This window comes from Seriola dumerili, unplaced genomic scaffold (assembly GCF_002260705.1).
Source record: "Seriola dumerili isolate Sdu_G_001 unplaced genomic scaffold, Sdu_1.0 BDQW01000036.1, whole genome shotgun sequence".
NCBI classification, from domain to species: domain Eukaryota; kingdom Metazoa; phylum Chordata; class Actinopteri; order Carangiformes; family Carangidae; genus Seriola; species Seriola dumerili.
The window spans coordinates 999390-1007309 of NW_019174291.1; the positions used below are offsets into that span (position 1 = coordinate 999390).

The following is a 7920-nucleotide window of genomic DNA, read 5'->3' on the forward strand; positions in this document are numbered from 1 at the left end:
AGGCAGATGGCTCTTATTGTTGCCTCCACTCAGGCTGTATAATCCAGACTATAGATAATGTTTAGGGATGACGCGCTGGTCGACCAACATTAGTAACACTGGTAAACATTATTAGTACCTACTACACATCAGCATGTACAGCTGTACAGCCTCACAGAGCTGCTAGATGCTCTGTTGATATGTTCATCAACAAGTAAAATAAATAAATACCAGAGTGCAGATCTGCAACAACAGTTTGTTTATTGGTCTTTTTTTCCATTTTGCATTTAAAACAAATAAACCAAGAGACCCATAACTACAACCTCCTTGGCAGAGGTAATTATGAGCCATGTTGTCTCTTCTTTTTTTTTTCCTCCAGTCACCATTGCACCGTTACCATGGAAACACAGCTCGTCCTGACACAGCCCTTGGGGGTTGGGTGACTAAGTTTTTCGACTTAAAATTAGTCAGTACTTTGTCAGTGTCTAATGTCTCACTCACGTTATCCCAGTGTGAGCTGTCAGAGAGGGAGAAGGGAAGCGGGCGCTGCAGGAGGAGGCTCCCGGTGGACAGTGAAGGCAGAGAAAAGATGCAGATGAAAATGTTGCTCTGCCCAAAGCTGCAGTGAAGGAGAGTGTTGGGTTTTAATGAGTTGTTGTGTTTGCTTATAGCCCAATGAAAATCAAATGTTAACTTCACATGTGATGAACTGAAGAGAGCTGCAAAAGGTTATCGATTATGGATGCATGTGGGCAGCATATTTTTATTTTTCCAGTCTTCAAAAGCTGAGTTTTCACTCCACTCTCTCTCTGACGTTAGAGTCTCTCTGTCTCTCCTGTAGGTGGCTGTCTTTGCTGAAGCCTTCCCCTCGCTGCCCGGCTCGTCGTCAGGTGACTCCTGTGACCTCGACGCTGTTCCCACTCTGACCCAGCTCCTGAGGGGCAGAGCCAGCCAGGACCAGGGGTAGGTGAACCGTCTCCACTGAGCCCACTTCATGTGCGTTTACGTGACCAAATCCTTTTGGATTTACTGTACGTCGATCGATTTGCTGCAGGGTTTACCGCATGTGTTGACACATTTCTCCAGTTTGTAGCAGAAGAAATCAGAGCCTAGAGGAAAATCCCACATGATCTGCTTGTAATTAGGAAAATGACACGGAGGATTCTGAATTTTATAGCCTTTGATTTAATAAACCACCAAACTGATTTCTGTGTAGTGTAATGTGATGGAATAATCTATTTTATATGGAGCTTTATTCATATAAAAAGTTGTTTAGTGGTATATAATAACAATAATAATAATGATGATGTATTATCAATATACAAACTGGTCCTATGTAGAGGTGACCTGTGTATAAGGTTTAGTTCTTTCTTCACTGAGTCGTAGAGATGACAGTTCACATGACCACAACAAATGCATTAGTGTCAAGTATTGAATATTTCTGCATGTTCATCAGCACGGTCTGAGCTGTTCAACAGAGTATCAGGAGTTCATGGGAAGAAGTGCAAACAAAAGCCTCATTGGAGGTGTTTTTGTAGGTTCATGTAGAGCTCAGATTCTTATGATTGTAATAAATTGTGGCCACCATGTGGTTAAAGCGGTGAACTGCAAGTTGGAGGTAACTGCATCTCTGAAAACAGAAGGTGGATCATGGTTATGATTGACTGTTGCACAGCAGTGGGTCTGTATGTGTTGCTGAAATACCGACATTTTTGCATTGGAACAACTAATTATTCAGAATCACCAGTTTCATCAAGAAAGTAAATAAAATTTTGCAAAGAGAATTATAATACAGAAATATAAATATAAGTAAAAATATGCATTGAAAAAAAGTATTGTGAACTGCCCTCAATTAAAGAGTAAGGGAGCATTTAAGTTTCTGTTATAAAGCTTTAAAACATTTGTAAATGAAATCCGTCCGTCTTTGACCTATGTGAGAAAAAAACCTCTGAAGCCTGTGTAGATACAATGAAGAAAATATTATGGTATGTTTAACACACATTCTACTGTATATGGATATTTTTTAGAAAAGCAGTGATTTAAAACAAACTAATATCCGTCATCTGTCTGTGCATCAAATCACTGTTTCCCTGTGTGTGTTCGTGTTTGACCCTGAAGGCTGTTGGACAGTTTCCATGACTTGAACAAAATGATTGGCCAGAGATACAAGAGAGCCAATGGCGTGTCTCGTGACCTGCTGCTGAAGACTTTACACCTGGAGCAGCCGCACACTGTGAGTAAAGACCGCTTTCGTTCTCTGATAAACATGGGAATGGCATTTCTGTCGACAACAAAGTACTTGACTGACATCATGCTGACGTGTTTCAGCGTTCACCGTTCACAAAACACCAACAATATAATTTTACAGTAAAAGCTTCCTCTTTTATAAGACACACATTTTCTGTAATTTCACGCAGAGGAATTAGCACATAGGGCTTAGTGTTCAGTTTCAGTTTGTGAAGCTTCAAGGTTGTTAAATTGAATTTGCAGACGCTGCCTTAACAGCATGTAAAATGAACTGATAGTGCTGTTTGACTGATGGCCTTGAAAAGTGCAGCCTGATTCAAATTACATGGCTGCTGTTTTATGCAAAACACTGCTCACACTTCACAGCTGCAGATAAAAGAACGGACTGAGCCGGCTGGTCTCACAGCTGAACCACACCATGTCAGAAAACAACAGAGCATCTGCACAACATGCAAATGTGTGGTTTCCTCCTTCAGAGTCTTTCCTGCAGGGCAGCAGGGTTAAAGAAGCTGTGTTCATTTTTTATTGTTTTATTGTTTTCATTGTGTTTTCTTAAGATGCTTATTGATTCTGAGTTATCCAGAAAGTATTTGTTACCCATTCTGCTAACTGATGAATAGGTGACAAATACTTAGGTCCTGATTTGTTTCTTATTTGCTAACTACTAGAGTTTTTTTCTATTTTAATGTAATGTGTTAAACATAGAATATTATACAAATGAGCTACAGTAGAAGGTGTTATATTAAATGATACCAACATTGTAAATAAATAATGACAAATTACCAAATAACTAATGTTATGATGTGTGTGTGTGTGTGTGTGTGTGTGTGTGTGTGTGTGTGTGTGTGTGTGTGTGTGTGTGTGTGTGTGTGTATATGTACTACTACTTTAGTTTTTACATTTTTATGGTGTAAAGAACTCAAAAGTAGTTGCAAGGTAATCGATTACATTAGCAGTCGATAGGGGTGTAACTAATTTTATTTATTTTCATTAACATTTAATCAGTCTATTATTTTTTTTTGATTAATCAGTTACATTATCTACTATTGTGAAAATGTCCTTTCTAAGGCGGCTTATTTAAATAGATGATTTTGTTCGACCAACAGTCCAAAACACAAAAAATACATGGAAACAGATGGAAATAGGGAATACTTTTATTTTCTGCTTGATGAATCAGTTGATTATCATAATTGTTGTAGATGAGTTTTCTGTCTATTGACGAATTGATTAATCAGTGTTTGCCTTTTAAACCACTGCGTTGTGCTGCTGGCTGTAGAAAGTGTTTAGTAGTCTAATATCACAACTCTCACATCTCATTGTTGTTCTCTTTGCAGGAAAGCAAACCTGCTTCCTGGACAGCCAACCGGCGTCTCTCCCCTGGCCTGCCCTCGGCCAATCAGCACGCTCAGATCGCTGCCGCCAAGCGACGGCTGTCATATGACTACAACAGAAACATCATGGAGTAACTCTGCAGGGTCAGTTGTAGCTGGACTGTGATTCCTCAGCATTCACTTGCAGGTTTTAACCTGAGCAGGGCCGGACATATCAACAACAGGTTTCTCAAGACTCTGGACTCACGACATGTGTTACTATCTCCTAGTCAAATACTGATTGACCTTTTGACCCTTTGCACTCTCCCTGGTTATTCAAGCCGAAGCCGCAGAGAAGACATAACCCATGAACACGGCGCGACACACCAGACGTCGTCTCCTCCAGCTCCTGTTGATGTATACTGGTGGAGTAATTTCATTACACATGTGCCACCTTGTTCACACCACCAACAACGTTCCATTTAGATTTTCCTTCTCCACCCTGATACCAGCAGGCTGTCGAAGACTGTCTGGAGCGTGATGACCTGTGGTTACAAGGTACTCACCACTACAGTATGTTGGAGGAGAAGAGTCCACCCTGATATTTTCCTTCCTGTTGCATTATTATCAGAGAAGATTTAAGTTTTACTTTAATAGAAACACACTTCTGGTCAAAGGTTTTAAGAACATGGAATACCCCCAATTTTTTCAGTTTTTATTGAAATTTCAGCAGCTCAGGTCCAGTGAATAACCTGCAGTGGTACAGAGGTGAGTGGTAAACTGCCCAAGCTAAAAAAAGAAAAAAAGAAAATAATGAACCAGACAGTGACTTCACCTGATGAAGACCAGCACCGTCTCCAGACTTAAACCGCATGGAGCTGGTGTGGGATGAACTGGACAGAAAGCAAAGCAACCTGCAAGTGCAACACAAGATGTCACAAGTTTGTTCAGCTGCTGGATGAGTCAGAACTTTTGATTTCACTTAGGAGAGTCCATAATTAATTTTTTAAAATCTATATTATTTATTTGTTATGTTTTAATTTCATTGAATAATGTAAATTTAAATAACAGCTGAAAAATGGAGTTGGCCTAAAACTTTTGACCAGAAGTGTTTGCCTCTGAGGCAGAGCTGCTGGTTTGTCTCATTGGTTGAATTAAATCTCAGTGGGTTGAGCCATATAAAAACATTGATGTGCAAGAAATGATAAAAAATAAATTTCTCACATGATTTCTTTGTTCAATTATGACCATGTAATTCATAGCTTAGCTTCCTAGCTTATCTGCATTGTACATGTGAAATCAGCTAGGCTCCTGTAACCTGCAAACTTTGGTCATTTTTTCTGGATATATTTTTTCCCCACTTCTCCTTCTCCTTTGCAAAAAAGATAGTAAGAAAAAAGAAAGATAGTTTTCTTATGCACAATATTGCATCTTTGGCTTCACCAGAGAGTTGTTTAACTCAACCAATGAGATTTGCTCTTCTAGAGCGGCTGTGTGAGGTTTGTGGGATGGATGTCGTGTGGAAATAGAGGAGAGCAGAAAGAGCAAAGGATTTCTGTCATTTATTAAAAGTCACTCAAACTGTCAGACTGTTTAAGGTGACACTGATAGTGAAATTTGTGCACTGAAATAATAGTTATTCAGCACTGAGCTGCAGTTCACAATACAGTTTGGGCGTAACAAAAAGAAATCATTTATACTTGCCACATAAGCATTGAATGAATCATTGTGAGGGAGGTATTCACGTTCGCTTTTCAAGCAGTTCTGTATTAATCAGTGCTATTATGATGGCAGATCATATGATGCTTCATATGATGTGAGCATGATATGAAGCTCCAGTCTACCTCCCAGAAATTGTGTTTTTGCTTTGTTCGAGAGGGAGAGACAATGACATAAAGTCCCCCTCGCCTCCCCTTTCAGTTTGCCTCCAGAAACAGTGAAAGACGCTGGGTGGCTGCCCACATACTGTATGTCTACAGATCTGAAAGTCAGATTCATGCTAATGTTAAAACTCATTTTCCCTTTATAGTTTATGAATGATGGAAGTAACTGAAAAGTATATCGTCACACTGGAGGGTGATGTGAAGCATTATTTTTCCACATATGGCAGATAAAGTTACCAGTGTGATGACGTTTAAATTTTACGTTTACATTTTGCAAGGTGATGCATGTGCTTTCATTGTGTAATAGCTACAGAAAAAAAAGCTAATGATAGGAATGAACCTTAAAAATAGTTTTGGTTCCTCTGAGAAATGAGCTCGTCTTCCAGTTAGTGCCAACAAGAACACCAGTGAAAGTGCCAATGTTTACAAGGTTACAGAATCATCACAGACACATTCAGGAGAAAACTTCAGTGCATCCACTGAGGTGGACTCAAACAGAAATTCTGGCATGTGATGGTTTGTTTTGTTTTTGTCTCTCTGTCTGGCTTCCTGTCTGCCTCTGTTTCACTACACTCATGTGAACGCCACATTGTTTTGCAGTTGAGTCCACTTCACAGGCAAAACTTGAATTTAGCTACCAATTAAAACAATATTTTTGAGAACATTGTTCACCAGTCAGTGATGCACTGTACACTTTTTTTTTTAATTTAGACATACTATCACATATAATCACCTCACAACGTTTGTTTGGCTTTACGTTGTATATTTCACTCGGCAACTCAATCATTTGTGATGAAATTCAGAAAAATCATTTGTGTGCGCTGCCATTTGTACAAACTACAAATCCCTGAAAAAGAAAAAGATGAATATTTTCTGATCTGTTCAAATGAGGAAGAAGGAGATGTCGCCTTGTTAAGTGATGTAATAAAATGATACTGCGTGATGACTGCTTCCTCAGTGTTCAATATAGAGCTAGATGTCCATCATTAGTCAAGCACCACTAAGATCAATGGTGAACTGACCTTCTCGTCCAACCCGAAGGCGATGGCAGCTGGTCCGTTGATGACATGCAAAGCGTTGTGCAGGCATCCTTCGTGGCCTGGCACTGGGAGTTATTGAAGCAGGCACCGTAATTACAGCATTGTTGACAGTTTTTGAAGCAGGCTTCACCAGTCTCCTTCAGCACCATGGAAGACATCTCCGCTGGGTTGAAGAACTTGGTCTCACCCTTGCACTCAACCTGAAACTTGGGGCGACTGTTGTCACTGACGACAGCGAATGGCCAGAGCTTCATATCTGACTACACAACTGTGTCGTCAGTTGTGTAGTCAGTCTTTTGGCATCAAAGACTGTGTTGGTTCATGGCGACCTGATTATTGGCTGCATCTCCAGTCAGCTTGATTTAGATTTCAATGTGTTGCATAAAATGGCGAACAGTTTTTAAACTGCAGCTGGATTAAGATTGGCATCAAATACACATAGTGATACACAGTCATGTTGATTTTTGGATAATATGTAAATCCTCTCCAGGAGCGTAATGACTTTGTATGAGGGTAGTTTGTGTTTCATTGCAGTCAGACTCGTGAACAACTGAGTTGTGGGCAGTGTGAAATCAGTCATAGTGAAATGATATACAACATCAAAAAATATGTGACGTACCAAACTGAATGAATTTTGGAAGAGGAGCGGTGAAAAGTTTAGAATAGCTGCTGAGCTGGTGGAAGCCTCCTGGTCACAAGCCTGAACCCCCCACACCCCACTACCAAAGGACTATCAATACACAGAAGCAAACAAACAGATCAAATACTGCACACTTGGGCATCTTTCACTTCAACTTGTTTATCAAAACAACGTGTTATGTAACATGTGGAAACGTGTGTTTAGGTGTAATAATGCATGTATGTTCAGTGAGAGGGCTCTGTTCAGCTGACGTGAGTGATACTGACACCAGTACCTTTTACATATCTTTACATATCACTGGATGAAGCTGATGACATACACAGTGCCCAGGCCTGCGATTTATTGAAATAAATACATAATATTCATTGCAGGTTAGGTGGCTTGTTGCAGCGTTGCTCGGGAAACTCCATCTCATCAGAGGTTAAAGACATCAACCAGTTCGCATTTTAATAAAAAGCCAATATACACATGGCTATCCTGTGTGAAGTGCTATCAACATCTCTCCCTGCTGAGATGCATGAGGCAGCTCTGTGGTCCAGAGAGAGAGAGAGAGACTGAAGCACTTTATATGCTGAGTCAGAGCAGCTGCCTGCTGCACGGTGATAACAGAGCTTTGTACTGCGAGCTAGAAAACAGGCCTACGGGCAGCAGAGCGCCCTGACCTCACCGCTGACATCGCATGAGTCAGTCGGCCTTTTACATAAACACCACCAACAAGACAGTGATTACTTCCAGGAGAAATTAACAGAGTGTGGCGCCGGTGTTGCATTGTACCTATAGCAACCGGTGTCTGTGAAAACAAGAGCTGGGATACAGACCAT

General features: G+C 40.4%; 1 pseudogene; it reads right to left on the bottom strand.

Annotated features, from left to right (window-relative positions):
• Window positions 1-6389: 6389 nt before the first annotated feature.
• LOC111216784 lies at window positions 6390-7775 on the bottom strand (annotated as a pseudogene).
• Window positions 7776-7920: the final 145 nt, after the last annotated feature.